Source organism: Podarcis tiliguerta (assembly GCF_965153285.1).
Source record: "Podarcis tiliguerta genome assembly, chromosome: 3".
Lineage (NCBI taxonomy): Eukaryota > Metazoa > Chordata > Lepidosauria > Squamata > Lacertidae > Podarcis > Podarcis tiliguerta.
The window spans coordinates 37,840,206-37,858,037 of NC_139536.1; the positions used below are offsets into that span (position 1 = coordinate 37,840,206).

Consider the following 17,832-nt stretch of genomic DNA (forward strand, 5'->3'; position numbering starts at 1 on the left):
CAGAAACATTCCAGGATTTTTATTTTTTTTACTGTAATGGATGTTTAGTTCCTCCTTGGTTTGTTGCATATTTAGAATATGGAATGTTCCTCTCTTTGAAGTCAGTGGACAAGCACTGATTTGCACAAGATAAAAATCTGGCCCCTCAATATGTACCCATCTAGGGTAATTGAGCTGTGTTAAACCCATCTAGGATTGTGAATATGAAGCTCCTACATTTTAGAAAGCGCATTTCTCAAATGATTGCACCAGAATTTGGATACATTTGAAGGTGTACCTAGGCTCCCTTATTGCCCTTGGCAAGGAGCTGTATTGGTGCCTCTGAAGCTGGAGTACCAGAAACTCTGAAAGTTTGCTTTTTTTTTATTTTTACTTTTGCACTCCACCAGTTTCTTCCTCTGCAGCCATCAGGTTTGGGTCTGCTGTCTTCCACCTCCCCTCTTCCTCTGCTGGTCTGCCTGCCTGCCTCCATGGTTCAGCTCACTGCTTTCGCTTCTGCCTACTTCCTCAGTCCCTTCCACCCCCCCCCCATTGGAACTCTTGCCAACTCTCTCCCTCTCTTCCCTCCAAGCCCTGCTGGGCGCTCAGCTCACACTTTTAATAGCATCACTGGCCAGCTGAGGAGGGGGCCCTGCAGGGCTGCTGCGATAGCCCATGCCAGCAACCAGATTCCTCCACCCAGGTGCCCAGATGAGCCTGCTCAGTTTGCCCGACCACCCAAAGCACTGGAGGAGTGGCCTGGGGAGCATATGGGCAGGTGGGTGGGTTCCTAGTCACTCTAAGCCAGAGGTGGAGAGGTGTGATTTTTGCACTGCTGCCCCCTGCCTGTGCCCTTGGCTGGGGCCAACTCCTAGGTATACCTTTGGATATGTTATGGTTTACTAACAATAGTCCCCACCCCACAATTTTGCTAACTTTGTATGCCCAAAGCATGTTCCCATCTCTGTCGCTCCCCCCGCCCCCTAGCACTAAGGAACCCGGAAGAAGATTCTTTGTGGCATTTCCTTCCTTTACTTGCCTTCTTCCTCAGATATCAAGTCAGTGGTTCTATGGTAGATAGCTACACAGAGTTCAGTGCCAGTTTTCAGACTTTTACAGCAGTGTTTAATCATTCACCACAATACAAAGAGTTGTCTTTCTTCTTTCTTTTGTCTTCACAGATGGGGTTTTGGTCCTGGTCATATTGGGGGAACTCATTGCCCCAAAGGAATGTAAAATTTCTAATACTTCCACAACGAATTTGCTGGAGGAAGAGGAAACTACTTCTATACAAGAAGCAATAATTCTGGAGGGGATACTCTGGAGATAAAATTCAGACCTGTGTCTTTATACCATCATGTGTGGGCGGATGGGATTCAGTTACATTCCAGTGTCTTGGTGTACAAGGGAATAGCTTGAAAAGAGAAAATGAAATCAGAGCATCAACTTGGCTTACATTGGAGTCCATTGAATTCAAGACTAACTTTTGCTCCAGACCTTTTGTGTGACTTGGAACAAGCTCTTAAGTATCCATCTTCCTTGGCTCTCTATTCTGTTAATAAAGAAAATATTCATGTAGGTGAATGAGGAAAGTTATGGTAGAAGACTAAGGTCCAACATACACATCCTTTTGGTTTCCTAAGGAGGCTTCCATAAATGCTGTACTTCCATAAAGTTTTCCATATTACAGTGCTCTACCAAAAAAGAAAAGAAAAAAGAAATTAAGTGTATGACATAATCTGTTGTGTATATAGCAGATTCATTCTCATGGCATGGAGATACAGTAGTTCTATGGATGCACAAGGTGTTCTCTAGGAGCTATGCAAAGCCATGGCAGGCTACTGTTATCTGCAGACTCATCTTTTCTGGTGGGAAGTGGCTATCAAAGCATATTCAGCACTTGGCTACAAAACCCTTCAGTGGGCTGAAATACAGCTCAACAAAATGTGGCTTGAGTCTGAGAACGCAGGCTGCTTCACTAAGAAAACAGCAGAGATCGGGTATATGAGAGATATCAGGCTAGATAGAAAATAATTATCCACTTTTTCCAATGGACAGTGCATTGGTCCATAGTCTGCTTCAACAATGGGAACCTGTGACCCTTCAGATACTAAACTACGTTCCCACAATCCCTGATTGACCACCCTAGATGGGGTTGATGGGAACTAAAGTCCAACAACATCTGGAGGACCACAGAATCTCCATCCCTAGTCTACAGTACAGACAAGTATAGATTTGTAACAATACATAAATTGCCTTTTTGATTGATGAAGCAAGTAAACGTGATCTGAGAGTACACCAGATGAACTGGTCTTCTGGGTCATGTAGATCTTTGTAGGCTCACTCACCACCAGGACTACTGACAACTCTCAGACAACCAGATTACCATTTGCAAATTCAAACTGGGTTGGCTTCTTCCTTTGGCTCATCATATATATATATATATATATATAAGATCAAAAGCACTTCATGTGATTCAACCCCCACCCCCCAATCTTCCCAGCAATGCTCAGTCATCTGGTGATGCTTCTAGGTCTAAAACTATTTTTTGAGATCTAGACGCACGAGTCATGAGCCATAATAACTGGCCTCCTTCCATCTGCTCCATTTGGTATCAATTTGTGCCTGGAAAAGAGCATTTCCAGCTCCCAGCTGTGCATGCCTGCCTGCCAGGGCAGTTCTGATTAGATTTGCAGCTGTGCTTAACTTTCCTCTGCTTGCATTAGACTCTTGTTCTAGGGCTGAAGGGAAAGGGGGAGGGTGCAAAGATACAAAGGCCTGTAAGGGAGGAGCAATTCCTAATGGGAGGAGTGCGCTGTATCTTAACCACTATTATTTCCCTCTTGGAAGTATTATTTCTATGTCATTCTTCTCATCTCGTCTTTGCTAATTGCTAGCTGGGGGTAAATAGCTTTGTTGGAAACCCTTCTTCACACCAACAATGATTCTTTGCTCATCTAGACATTAGGTTGTTGTCCAGAACTTTGTAACACTGCAGAAAAGCCTGATTTATCAGCCTTCTCATTATAATATTGGGCTTCTCCTGGTCCTTGGAATATGGCAGATATTTCGTCACATTCCTGGATTGTTTTTGGTTACACACTGAGATATATGAAATGTCAAGTAATTGCTTTCAACAGAGAAGCTGAATACAACGCTAGGTCCTTATAAATCGGCTATTGTAGGAAATACAGACTTTCTTGCACAGTCATGGGAAGTAGTAATAAGTTAATGTTATACAGAGGTTTGGAATTACCTCAGAGGGAAATCTCAGCAAGAAGATAGCAGATTGAAGAAGAACGAAAGTGGACAGTTCTGGTGCTTGTTTAAAGTGATTCAGGGACTGGCAAGGCACACTATAATAGCTTCTTAGCCAGCCACCACTTTTATAGTTAACATAATATAGTCCTTCTTGTTGGGTAGACTTCTTGTTTGAAGGAAGGATGCTGCTGATTTGTGAGACCTTATTCAGGCAACCAACAGGAATCAATATTTGACTATTCTGGCTTCACATAATCTCTCATTCATCCAGTTTCTCTGCCTTTGAGTGCACCATGAACCTGTTGCTGGCACACAATGATTTGACATCAGAATCAGCTGAAGGCAGTTGGAAGAGGTAAGTTAATTTCCCATTTGGTAACTCTGAAAGGTAATGGTAGATCCCTAACAAACGGACTGTACGGTAACCATTGCTCCATGTTACTCTGCTATTGCTGTGTCTCGTGTAAAACTATATTGTGTATGTGCGAAGGACACCGAGAGAGGTTGTATTGTCATATTAGTCCCATGAAATACAGAAGTTTTAATTAGGTAAAATGGAAAGGCCTCTAAATGTCTTGTCTGAATACTTGATGTAGTTTAGAATACAGCTACTAGGCTGCCAGCTGGGACTAGCCCTAGGAATCATATACCAGTTTTGAAATAGCACTAGCGGCTGATGAATTTACTGTAAGTGGGTGGCAACTGCAGAGGGCTTTTTCATCTGTGGCTCTGCAGCTGAGAAAAGCTCTTCCCAAGGAGGCTCAACTGGTTCCTACTCATTTCTTTTTGTGCCAGATTAAGATCTCTGCATTATCACAGGCCTTTAAAAACACCGCTTTGAGTTGTTTTGGCAAACTCTGCAATACTATTGTTTTTGGTATGCTATAGTTCTTGCTTTGTTACTGATTTAATGGGTTTTTAAAAACTTACATCAGTTTTATGCTTGCACTTGCTGTCCTGGGAATGTGCAGCTAATATACCTATTCTTGATATTTACCATTACTTTTTACAAGATTGCAGAACTGACAAGACACGTGTTGATCCCATTTATAATGGATTTCTGTATGAATAGCCACAGTCCAAGTGACTGCCAAATTTTATCTTAAGGTAAGGCAACGAAGGTCTGAATCAGCAGCTTCATTTCCATTTTTGCATGATGAGTTTTGTACGATTCAGAGGTCTGAGTATGTAAGTCGGAGAGAAAGATGAAGGCAATACCATCCTCTCAGCTAAACGCAGCACTGGGCTGTGCACCAGCAGCACAACTGGGATTTCCCCTTTTCAGTACTGCCAACAAACATCTACCCACCTTCTAAGAGCTGGCACATGCCTTGGTAACTGCTCTGGAGGGGATCATAGGAAGCTGATTATTGGTCCTGGGTAAAAGCCTCAGCGCCTAGGGCTTGCCGATCGAAAGGTTGGCGGTTCGAATCCCTGCGGCGGGGTGCGCTCCCGCTGTTCGGTCCCAGCGCCTGCCAACCTAGCAGTTCGAAAGCACTCTCGGGTGCAAGTAGATAAATAGGGACCGCTTACTAGCAGGAAGGTAAACGGCGTTTCCGTGTGTGGCTCTGGCTCGCCAGAGCAGCGATGTCACGCTGGCCATGTGACCCGGAAGTGTCTTCGGACAGCGCTGGCCCCTGGCCTCTTTGAGTGAGATGGGCGCACAACCCTAGAGTCTGTCAAGACTGGCCCGTACGGGCAGGGGTACCTTTACCTAGTATAGATATGGGGAACCTTTGGCCCTCCTGATGTTGCTGAACAAGCATGGTCAAGGATGATGGAAGGTGTAGTTCTGCAACAGCTGGAGGGCCAAAGGTTTCCCACCCCTGATCTAGTTGGGTATTGTTGATGATGACTGGCCACAGCTCTCCTCTCCAGAATTTCAATCAGGACACTTTCCATGCCCTCAACAACTATGTGGTGGGATATTTGCGGTATCCTTTCTTAAGCTTATAGAGATATCACTAGCAATCCAGAGGATGGGAGTGAATAGCAGGGAATTAAGTCTGCCTGCTTAAAAATAAGAGTACAATGCACTCTTAAAACTTACCAACATCACTTTTACTGGACACTTTTGGGAGACACAGTAATGGGGCCAGAAAATAGACAGTTGGTCTCACCAAATATTAATCCTTAATTAATTGTTATAAAACCATTAATATCCTGACTTTTGGCCCTAAAAAGAGTAACTCCCAAAGCAACTTTCATTTATAATTAAAATATTGACCAATACAGCCATCAAAAACAAACAGAGCACATTTACAATGATCAATGCAGCAGAGAAAAATTCAGCACAACTCAAATACGTAGTAAAATAAAATGGTTTTGGCAGAATGTCTAAGTCATAATCTGGCTTTGCTTGCTCTTTCCACAGAATTTCAAATTGTTAAACTATGAGATGTTTCCTAGAAGTTACCTTGTGCTCCTTTTAAATAGTTGTTATGAATGCAGATTGTATTGACACGTCCTGGGAAGAAAGAAAGGACACACACGCACAAACATTTGATTAACCCTAAGTCAACATTATGATCCAAGAATCTGATTTTGCTTTTGCAATAAATTCAGGAAATAAACAATTTTATCAAATCCACTGATATCAAGAAAAAATGAAGCATCACAAGCAAAATCAGGAATTTGTCCCAAAGATCAGGGTCACAGCAGGACAGCTCAGCACATTTCCAGGAAATGGCTGGTATAGAGATCAGTACCTTAGCAGCAGTGAGCTGCAGATGTAATGGGAATGGGGGGTTTAGAGATCTGGTGCTGTATTTCAGAAGATTATAATTAAAGATTGCAAGGGCAGGTCCAAGGCTTTTCACCACAAATCTCTGCCCCTGCTGAGCTCTGAAATTTCTTATAGGTTTTACAAGCCAGACAAAAGTTATGTGATTCTGGTGGCACTTTCCTAATCTCCCTTGCTGTCCACCCTCACAAGCGGAGAAGCATTTAGCAATAAGGAATAAATTTTAGTTCCTGGACATGCTAAAACCACAGACTCTTGGAGAAATGCATACATGTCTCCCTTCAAACTGAGCCACTATTTATTCCCCAAGACCAAGAGACACTTTCCACACAGTAAAGCAGCTCCTTGTGATCTTTTCAGCTTCCTTGCAGCAGCTTGCTCTGTCCCCACGCCCCACTGTATTAATGAAATTATGTCAGCTTGGGAAGTAGGACTTTTACATGTACTGTAACCATTACCTCTCTTTCCCTCTTCACCATTTCCCCACATAACTGTTTATCAGTTGCACTGCATCTCATTTCCACAGCTGCCGTTGCCTTGAGCTATACACAGGTGGATGTGTGCTTTTCCTACATGCTCAAAAAATGATTCCACCCAAATGATGTTTACACTTGATTTTAGCCAAAAGGCCAAGAAGCCAAAATAATTTTTACGAGCGAATGCATTATTCCTGATTAGAATTACATCATTCTAATATGGGAATCACATGGTTGCCATATGAGATGATGAAAGGCTAATCAGCAAGGATGTTTCCCTTTAACCTTTCTTTTGGAGATATATTGGGAGAGCACACAAACACACACCACAAAGTGTTGACAGCTCTGAAACAGAGGTGTAGTGAAAACGATTTGCTGAAGGAAGGGCCACTTCACACTTACTGCATTGTCTATACTGAAAGCACTTGTATATAAAAAATGTACATTGATCACTGTGAATAAGCACTGGGGAGCTGAGGCCACAATTATGTCCCCCTGGTGCTTATTCCCCAGTGTTTAAGAATACGTGCCTGCTAGTCTTACTTTATTCCCCAAACACAACTGTGTCAAGTGTGAAGTGGCTGAGGCAGGACTTGACCTGCAGTATATAGTGGTATACTATGTATATATGTGTTGACATAACCTGGTACAAGAGCAGCTCTTGGCTTATTTTATCTGGTGACTGGTCAGAGGGCAATAGACAGGCATATTACACAGAGTCATTCTGTGCCATAAATTTCTTGGAAAGCAAAACTAGAACTGATGCGGGATATCCTAAACAAGAACTCTGGAGCTTTTTAAAACGGGCAACCACAGTGGGAGTGAGGATCACAGGAGGGGAGAATGGGGCCTGCAGGCTTTGCCAATAGCACCATGGTGGGGATTTCAAGAAGGCAAAGCACAAGGTTTAGCTATACTTCCGCAGGTGCCATGGTTACAGCCCAAATAGTGCGCCCCCCCCTTCCTTATGGCTGTTATTCGTATTAAACACACACACACACACATTGGATCTCCAGCAGCCAGTGCGTTCATTGTTCCACACCCCATAATCTAGCCCCTGCCTATACAGGCCAAGACGCCTCGTCCCGATACCCTGTTCTGGAAAAAGTTCATACTCTACCCCGCGCCCTGTTCCTTCGCTTCCAGACAGCGCGCGCCCACAGCCGCGTGGTCACCTCCCGAAGCCTGGCAGACGGGGAGCGACGGGAGATTCATCCCAGATCTCTCGACTGCTTGGCGCGGTCTGTTTCTTAGGAGCACAGCGGGTGTGTTGGAAGCCCCCCCCCCCCCGTAGCTGTCAACTTTTCCCTTTTCTTGTGAGGAATCCTATTCGGAATAAGGGACTTTCCCTTTAAAAAAAAGGGAAACGTTGGCAGCTATGCGCCCCCCTATCTATGGTGTGTTTCTTTGACGAGCTAATGGCAACATGTGCAGTTGGGGAGATGAAGGAACAAAAATACGGTCTCTGAGTGCGCGCGCGCGCAGGTTCTCTGGACGAGTTGCCACAGGTACCAGAGACCTGGGGGGGGGGAGGGAGCCGGGGGGGGGCAAGCGTGATAACAAAGGCATGTTTCGCCTGCGCCCCCAACTCCTTCTCCTCGCTCATTATAATGTAGGAGAAACCGGGCAGAAACGTGTTTCACAACACGAGCGCCACAAAACGTCTATATGCTAAACGAAACGAAATCCCGCAGGAGACCTCCTCGCAAGCCGGCGTTATCTTTCCGGCATGGGCGGGAGCGCCTTCGCCACCTGCCTCCTGACACACACACACACACACACACACACTCTCTCAATCCACCGCCCCCTTCCCCCCGCCCGCCGCCTTTGTAAATCCGGCTCGCGCGAAGCTAGCGGCACCTTTCCCAGAGCAGCTGCTTCCCGCGCGCGCGCGCGCCCGGCCCCTCCTCTTCCCGCCCACCTGGGAGACAGACAAACTCCCTCTCTCCTCGCCTCCGCCGGCTGCTGGTGCGGACTCGCGACTCTGCACGTAGCGAATGGAGGCGGGCTCCTCCTCCTCCTCCTCCGGCGCGCATGGAAACTGCTGCGCCGCGTGTGGCGGATCCCCCCCCCCTTTCTATCCCCCCTATTCAGTTTCCGACGCACCATCAAGGGCTGCGTGTGAGACCGCGAGCAGGCGGGGCCCTTCCTCCGTCTCCTCCTGCCACATACGCGCCGGCTGCGCCTTTGCTCTTTCTGTTCTTTGGCGATGCCTCGAAGGGTTTAATCTTCGCTGCCTGCCGAGGGAGGGGAGTTTGGAGGTCATTTCACTTTCCTCTCCTTCAGAGGTGCAGTGCCCGCCATGAAGGACTCCGGGTGGGTTGGTCGAGGTCAAGCACAGACCAGCACAAAGGACCGGCCGTTTATTGCTAAGGCAAGGTGTTGCCTTATATTTTAGAGTTAATTGTTCGTTTAACACAGATCAATTTGGATTTTGGCATATCCACACCTACAATTAACTGTCTCGCCCCGCCCCGAAAATTCCGGGAACTGTGGTTCGTGAAGGGTGCTGAGTATTGTTGCTCTGTGGGGGACAAATTATAGTTCCCAAGACCTCACGCCACACATTTATTGATTATACAGCAGGGTTTGTTTGGCAGGGTGGCAGAGATTGATCCTTCCTTACAGTCAGTGCTGTTGGAATGGCTTTCTGTTCTGTGGTTGGGAAGCACCTAACCAGGGGTGCCAACTTGAATAAAATATTGGGGAGGGGGGGGGAGGTAAGCCCTTCCCTACATAATCAACCACATTACATGGCACACACACAACATTTGAATGGCAATGTCCAGCTTTACACCCGTATCCATTTATCTGGGTGTAAGTTCTATTGAACTTAATGGGACTTACTTCTGATTAGACAGGTACAGAATTGAACTATAATTGTACAAAGGCTTGTGAAAGTTCCCTCCCCAAATCACAAACTCTTCTTGAACTCCCCGGCAAGTGCATTGTTAAATACTCTTGAAGTACTGAATACCTGCCATAGGGATGAATGTGAAGTGGACTGGAACTTCTTATCACAGGGGTAGTGTTTTTATTACTGATCATTTCTAGAAAACAAGGAAGCATCTTGTGGCACCTTAAAGACTAAGAAATGGATTATGATTCATGATATGATTCATGAGATACATATTATAATTTCTATAGGACTAAGGGGTACCTGGGGTACTCAAAAAGGCTATACTGAAAACGGACAGGCATTTCTCTGGGAAATGGTTTTACAATGACATTTAATGAATATACTGTGCAGAATGATTCTGGTTATAGCATGCCTTCAGTTTGTGGGAACTAGAAAGTTTTCTTACCAGAGTTACCTAATTTTAAAATATGTTATTTTAGCATATGACATCAGCATAGAATTTCATACACAGCATAGACTGCAACTGCACAATAATACATATTCTTAAGATTTATGATTAGGCAAATGTAGAATGGACTCTCTCTCTCTCTCTCTCTCTCTCTCTCTCACACACACACACACACAAACCACCTGACACCAGAGAGTATTAGGTCTACTTCAAAAACAAAATAATAATGAGAAATACCTTGATGACTCATTCAGTGGCATATTATTTGTACTAGAAATATTTATGGCAAGCTACTTAGTAACCAAACTTATGTAGAATAAATGAGGTGAGGAAGGGGCAACTTACAGCTCAGTGATAGTTTGGTATGGATGGCTCACAGCTTTCTGTTAGCATTCCTGATAGTCACAGCTTCCTATGGGTAAAGAGATGTCTGAATAAGTCATGGCAAGAATGCTGATGTGGGGGCATTATGGTGCTGTGGTAGTATGTTGGTTTTTGTTTTAGCCAAACTTGTTTTCATAGCCATGTCCCTGCTCCACACCCTCTTTCATATCTGGCTTGGCAACCAGAGTACCAGGTGATGCCTCTCAGAAGGTTAGATTTGGTCTAGTCTACCAGTTGGTGCACCCTTGATATGCTAGACAGCTATCACCTGATCATTAAGACGGCGTGAAACAATACAGTGAATACAATGCCCAGCTCTATCTTTCCTTGCCATTGGTATCAGAAAAGGCAGTGCAGGTCCTGTACTGTACGATAGTAAGGTAGCCTGGCTTCATTTCCTCCCGTTCTTAGAGGAAGAATGCTAAAATGTGATGGGGAAAGGCGAAAGAACTGATTCGAACAATTTTTTTCCAGGAGGAAAAAAGGAAAGGAAAGAAAATGATCTCTGAAGTTAAAAAAGGTGTTTGAGTTTTTTGCTGAACTGGGGCAAATTGCTGGTGTGACCCGTGCCATCTGAGATGGGGGTGAAGACCTCTCTAGGGAACTCCTGATGTTTCCCTCTTTGAAACACTTGATACCTGGTGTGATCCGATCTGTTCCAAAAAGAAAACGTTTCCGCTCTGAAAAATCTTTATGAGCTCACGGATTTGTCCTTTCCAGCAAGGCAGTCTTCATAATAGCCAGGAAAAGCTAAGGCACAGGGAATTCCACTGGAGTCAAGGGGGTAAACCTCAGCCTCCCCGTTCAGTAAAACAATGGAATGCATGTGTCTCGTGACACCACCATTCTGATCCTGGACTATATCGGTCATATATTTAAGTGAATGTCTTACATTGTTAATCAGAAACATACAATTTTGGAGACCCAGTGGTGCATCATTATGGTCAGATGTTCTAGGGCAAGACATAATTTACACACAGATACAAACATTTACGGACTTTGTGGTGATGGAATAGCAGGGCTGCCTGTAACCTGATTGTACTGCTGCCTTTTCCTCTTCATAAAACATGTTTGTACCTATGCATTTCTAACATATGCAGATGGGTCCAAACTATCCTATCAAATTAGTAAATATATAACTTGGCATGTCACAAATTTTGTTACTGTAGTTCTGGGCAAAGTGAACCGATGTTTCAGCCCAATCTGAAACAGGTTCACTTGGAAGTAATTTTGATAGAACTTCCAACTAAGTATGTTTAGATGGTCAGCCTCTGGCCTTTCCAGGTTGTCACTTTCCAGATAAACACTTAGCATTCATATAGCACACTTCAGGCTGGGTTAATGTGTGGCACACCCACTATGCCATGACTATATGCAGTAATCCTGTAAAGCAGGCCAGTGTTTTATCCTCATATTGCAAATGAGAAACTGAGGATGAGAGAATAATGTCTGTAGCTGAGGTTTGATCTAGCGACTTCCTGGCTCACAGCTCGCTCACTCCATTAACCACTATGTGACACCAGCTTTCATTGTACAATCTGTGAGCAGATGGGGGTGTGGTGTGGTGGGGAACCCATGATGAGCATCAACAACAATGCCTCTCCCCTTGTAGCAAGGCTTTGCCATTTTGTGAACTTTAAATGCCTATATATGGTTCTTCAACTCTACTGTCTGAAAACAAAATAAAAAAGTGGTGCAAAAGCTGTCCCCACAACAAGACTCTTCCTCCCACTGGAAGCAAGGCTTAATAAGAGCCCTGCTGGATCAAGCCAATGGCCCATCTACTCCAGCATCCTGTTCTCACAGCGGCCAATTGGATGCCTGGATAGCTCAGTTGGTTAGAGCATGGTGCTGGTAATGCCAAGGTTGCAGGTTTGATCCCCATATAGGGCAGCTGCATATTTCTGCACTGCAGGGAGTTGGACCAGATGATGGGGTCCTTTCCAACACTATGATTTTATGATACAGAGCAAAAAATATGAAGTATGGGAAACTTGTAAGCAGGGCAACAGCACCCTTCCCAATCCTTTGCATTGTACATGGCAAGAACCCCCCCCCCCCCATATTTTAGCACCAGAAAAAGCCTGCCAGTATTGCACGTGGGATGTATTATTTGCACCCAGTAAGGTCTCTTGTTTGCTACTATTTCTGAATTCCGTAGCACATGTTAAGCTTTAGCAATATACACCTATTTTTAAAAGGATGCACAAAAGGCATTGCAGAGAGATACTTTGTTTTCATTCGCTGTTTTCATTTCTTCCGAATCCTCTGAGAATCAGCCTGTATGGCTCTGTGATCCAAGGTCTTCTGGCAAGCTTGGACAAGAGATGAAGGAAGGAAGAGGAAAACGCCACACTGCAGATTGTGAGCAGCAGCGTAGGCACTCAGACACAGCATTAGATTATTTACTCTTAACAACCTGCAAGGGAACAATCTGCATGAGACTGCAATGGTATCAGCCCTCAGTGGCCAATGAGGTACCAGAGAAATGTGGAGTGATCACAGACAAAGCCAGGAGAAGAAGGAGGAGTGCCCTAAAGCCCTGACCGAATTCTGGCAGCCCCAGACACACTGTTAGACTGCCCGTGGGAGGTGCTGTGAATGTGCAGAAAATTTGGCTACATAATATCCTATAAGTGGACGATTTAACTAATATACAAATGACTTTATGGCCCTGAGAATGAGCAGATTTATCATCATCTTGACAGCTTCGGGGCAATAATGTGCTGCTCTGAGACAGAGGAAGATTGAGAAAAGTTGAACTAGCTCAGTGCCTAGGAAATGGAATTGGACTTAGCTGTTGATCTTATTAATGCCTTGTTCCCACTCAGTCCCACTCAGACCCTGACTGTGATTAGCTAGTGTTGGTGCACCCAAGTCATGGGTTTTTCAGACAGGCAAGCCCTGCCCCACATAATGAATCACAAGATGCGGTGCACACACACCATTTGGCTGGCAATGCCCACCAACTTGGGGTGGTGGTGGCCCTGGCCCCCTTAAGTATTTTATTGGGGTGGGCCAAAGGGACCCCAGCCTCTAGTAAAATGGTATGCAACCATTCTGTTGGTGAGAGGTGAACACCCCTTCCACAGTGTGAACTGAATAGCTGCTGGATCACTTCCACCTAATCTAGTATCTCTAGCCATGGCCAGACAGATGACACTCTCCCAAGTAGGGCACCATGGCAATAGCTGTTCCCTGTTGTTTGCTCCTAGATTGTAACAAGTGGGATTTGCGGGGCGGAGCGGGGCGGGAGGGACAAGCTGCTGTGTAATATATTCCTGTTCAGGGTTCCAACCAGACAACCAATCCACCACCAACCAAACCTTTTGCTGGAGACCACAGGAAGGAAGAGTTCTAGTGTGCTTGGATCCTGATTGGGGCTGTCTGACAGGCATCTGGTTGGCCACGGTGAGAAAAGGCTGCTAGACTAGACAGCTATTAGCTTGATCCAGCAGCACCTTCTTATATTTCAGTGGTACCTCGGGTTACAGATTCTTCAGGTTACAGAATCCACTAACTCATAAATAGTTGGGTTAAGAACTTTGCTTCAGGATGAGAACAGAAATTGCGTGGCAGCAGTGGAAGGCCCCATTAGCTAAAGTGGTACCTCAGGTTAAGAACAGTTTCAGGTTAAGAACAGACCTCCAGAATGAATTAAGTTCTTAACCCGAGGTACCACTGCATTATGTTATGTTCATACCATCTTCCAGGATACTGCAGACCTGTGGATTCCCTTCAACTTGCTGATAACTCCTTCTAGTGCACTGATAGGTTGGGCTATATAAAGATCTGTGATTGGCAAACGGAGCTTGCTATTCGCATATAGGATAAAAGGTAATGCTGTAGCTCAGTGGTAGAACTTGACCTTCTTTCCATGAAAAAGTCCCCAGGTCTTAGCTAGGTCTTAGCTACTTGAATTGGAAAAAGGCCTTTTGCCCCAGAGCCTGTGGGGAGCTGCAGCTAAGCAGAATAGGCAGTACAGGGTTAGCCCATGGCCTGATGTGCTAAAAGGTAGTGTTGACAAGTAATCACTGCTGTAGTGCATGTGGAAGTCCCACTCCTAGGTATCTTAGCAAATCATTGTCCATAGATCTTTTCTCCATATAAAAAACAATGCCACCTAGTGGCAATTATCACAATGAAGACACACCTCTTTGCTCTGGCTTCTGACCCAGAGACATATATTTATAGGACCTGACTTATTTGTGTGATTGTAAGTGGTTTTAAACTGCTTTTAGTGTTGTGTTTTAATTGTTGTAACCCACAGTGGGATCTTAGGATGAAGGATAGTAACTAATTATAATTAATTATCATCAACATCTTGTGATCATGAGATCCATCCATGGTCAGGGAACCCAAACCAGTGGTGCAGCTACCTGCTCGGGCGCCCGGGGAAGTGTGCATATGGGGGCAGGGCTAGTCACCATGGGGATTGGGCTAGCTGCCATGGGGCGGGGCGAGCTGCCCACCAGGTGGGGTGGGGTGCGCAGGGTAGGGGCCAGCCACCTCCCCCTCAGCTGGAGGGGGGCTGCAGCCAGGAGGGAGGCAGTGGTTGGAGTGCCCTGCGCTCCACATGTGTCCCACACTGCATTTTCAGGCAGCGCTGTGCCTGTCCGCTAGAGGGCGCCCTGCAGCCCCAGTGCCACCTGTGGCACCCCACCCCCTTCCTCTGCTACTGACCCAAACATTTGGAAGGGAGCATGAGGTTCTTGAGTCTCTCTCACTGAGAATTAAAGTACATCTTGCAACCCACAGCAGATGAAAGCTGTTTGGTGTAGGGAATCCCCTGTGGGGGGACCTCATTGTGTTGGGAGAGGAGAACACAACATGCTTGCCTTAGTGCTTTAGTTCCTCTGCATTCAGGACAATGTGCAGACTCAGGGGGCTTGATCCTCATGCTGAGTGTTGCTTTATCAGCGGCCAGGTTTCCCGCATGGAAAGTACTTCCGAGTAGGAAATGGCAGTTTAGTAGCCCATTTTTGAAGTTTGTCATTGAAAATTTGCACCTTGAACAGGCATTTTGTAGACCATTATTTCTGAATGAAAACGTTTTGAGGACAGGATGTTGCCCATATTAATATTTGCTGCCTGCGCTCTTCTCAATCACCTCAGGGAGGCTGGAATTACAACATGTTAGCTGACAACAACCAGAGATGCTAAATCTGGCACTGTGCTTTGTTTTTCACATATACTCAGCAAGCTGAGGCACATACCCAGTTCGGAGCCAGAAGGTATGGAGTGGGCAGGCAGTGGCAACATTGCAAAATCAACGAGAAGGATCGGTAGCTCTTCTGCATCACATTCCAGTTTAGACTTTCTTCATTGAGTGTGCATGTTGTTACTACAAGAGAGTGAGAAGAATGGTGAAAACATATAATGAATGTGCACCATTATGATTTTTGTGTCAAATCACATATTTATCCATTTGCGGATGTTGTCTTGACTTGTGTATCTCTTGGTTCTTGGAGAGGTAGCAGTTTCACTTATGTTGTTGTTGTTGTTGTTCCAGTCATGAACAGGCAGTTCTTGAAGAATGAGGAGAGAGGCCACTGTCACAAAGGCCCAGTTTTCTGGACATTTTTAATCTGGGGTTTTTAATGTAGAAGTATCGCTATTTCGAAGAAAAAAATCTAGGCTCTTTTTGCAAGTTTGTATTTAATTCTCTTGATCCAATTTTGAATTTTTTGGTGAAAATTCATTAAAAGCAATATTCTCTCCAAATGTAATGGAGCTGTATCTTCCAAGTTTGGGGGGGGGGGAAGCATAATCCTTGTACACATGCACATTTGGCTGAAAAATCATTAAAATACCCCTCCAAACTGGAGGACACGTCCCCAACCTTGTTTCAGATTTATATTCTGTTATGTTTACATCTGAGGTGATGGTTAGCTGAAATTCTGCTGAAGAGCAACAATGTTCTCACATGTAAGGATAAAGGGAGAACATTCGCACCCTCAGAATTAGAAATTATTAATTCTAATAGTCAATTCCAGTTATAGACAACCTATAACCATGCAGCTTCAGCCAACAATGGAATGGTGTTCAGTGACATTTAATCACACCACTGCACACACCATGTAGGTGCCAGCCAGCTTTATGATCTCATGCACGATTGCACAGGTCTAAAAGTTGAAATCTCACCGTATGATATTGAGATTCAGTATGCCACTAGCACTTGCCTGTAAATGTGGGAATAGCCCCAGGCTGTTATCTCAAGAGTGATCTCAATTGTTAAAGAACTTTGTATATATGTATACAAAGTGGAAGATGTAGCCACAGCTCCGCAAGAGGAAGTGTTCAGCAATGGGTTGTAGATCCTTGTTAGGAAGAAGCTGTTTCCACCTTAATTCCTATGACAGCTGCTTAGCTGTCATAAAAGGAATACGGAAACCACCAGTCAGTCTCCCAACTTTCCTTTGATGGACGGCAAGGAGATTTACCTAAGCTTGTACATGACAGTTTACCAGCCACCTCATTTCACAATGTATCATAAATGTCTGTTTGACATAGATTGGGTTTGAGGCTATTGTTAGGAAAGGGAACAGATCTGAAGTAATCAACAGGGTTCTTTGAAGATTCCTACAACCTGATGTTGGTGGGTATTTTGATCACTATGCCAAGTGGGATTAACCATCAGGCTCCCTGAAAACTGAGACAAATTTATTACAGGGGCAGAAGGATTTTGTGCCCCTTATAGCAAAAGCCAAGTCCTGAAATACCTTTTCACTGTCAATTTGCCTGATCATAGCCTGGATTTTTTGTAGCCTATGAATCACTTTGGCAGGGCAAAATTCAGTCATGACTCTAAAAGAAAACAAAGTTACAATGCAAACTGCACGTATTGAATGTACATGCCGCCACCCCCAGCCAACTTCTTTAGCAACTCTTGCCTGTTTTCCTTGCACTGCATGATGCACCCAGCAATGCAGTTAGTCATCCTAAAATGTTAATGTGGGTCAGCATTTCTGGAGGTACCAGATGAACCTGCTTGGGTTTCTATACCAGTAAAGTACAAGTAAAATGTGAATGGGCTTTTTTAGTGCCAGGTTTATAAAAAATAATCTCATAATGCTTTGTGAAGAAACCACTAGCATGAAAAATTCAGCATAGAAGCATGGCATCAGGATCTTGGCTCTTGGGGGAAATGCACATATGATCCAAATGCATTGTGGCAATGAGATGTATGGCTGGAATTGTAATGCAAAAATGCCTGGAAGAAACAGGCAGGCACAAAGAGTTGTCTCCAGTGCTAGCCCTACTAAGAGTGGATCCATTGACATGACCAACATGAACCATGTTCATTAATCTCAATGGGTTTACTCTGAGTAGAACTTAGCTGGAGAAAACACAAAGTATGTATATTTGTATCAGTAGGATTCTGCACAAATGTATTTGCACAAATGCATTGCAGCAGCATGGATGGCATTTGTTATTTCAAGCAGGCACAAACATGCCACCAAATAGTAAAGGATAACCCACTTTAAAAATCCACGTGGGAATCAATTAGCATTTTTGTGTGAATTCCTCAAAATAAACACATTTTTGCTTGCAGTTTTGACAACACATTTTTACAAGTAATTTCCCCTAACGTAATGACTTTTTGTATGTTGTTTTCACTAACATATACATTCTTTAACATGCACTTTTTCTGAGTACATGCAATTTGTAAACATCCTTT

The 17,832-nt window shown here is 44.5% G+C and overlaps 2 long non-coding RNA genes across 2 annotated transcripts in view; one reads left to right on the forward strand and one right to left on the reverse strand.

The window, feature by feature from the left end:
• LOC310674893 overlaps positions 1 to 17,832 on the forward strand; it is a 457,828-nt gene that overhangs the window by 264,461 nt on the left and 175,535 nt on the right. The window lies entirely within an intron of this gene.
• LOC310674888 lies at positions 989 to 8,493 on the reverse strand. Its single transcript, XR_014509814.1, has 2 exons — positions 8,381 to 8,493; positions 989 to 1,673 (listed from the first exon to the last, which is right to left on the reverse strand). It is a non-coding gene; the product is annotated as an uncharacterized lncRNA (long non-coding RNA).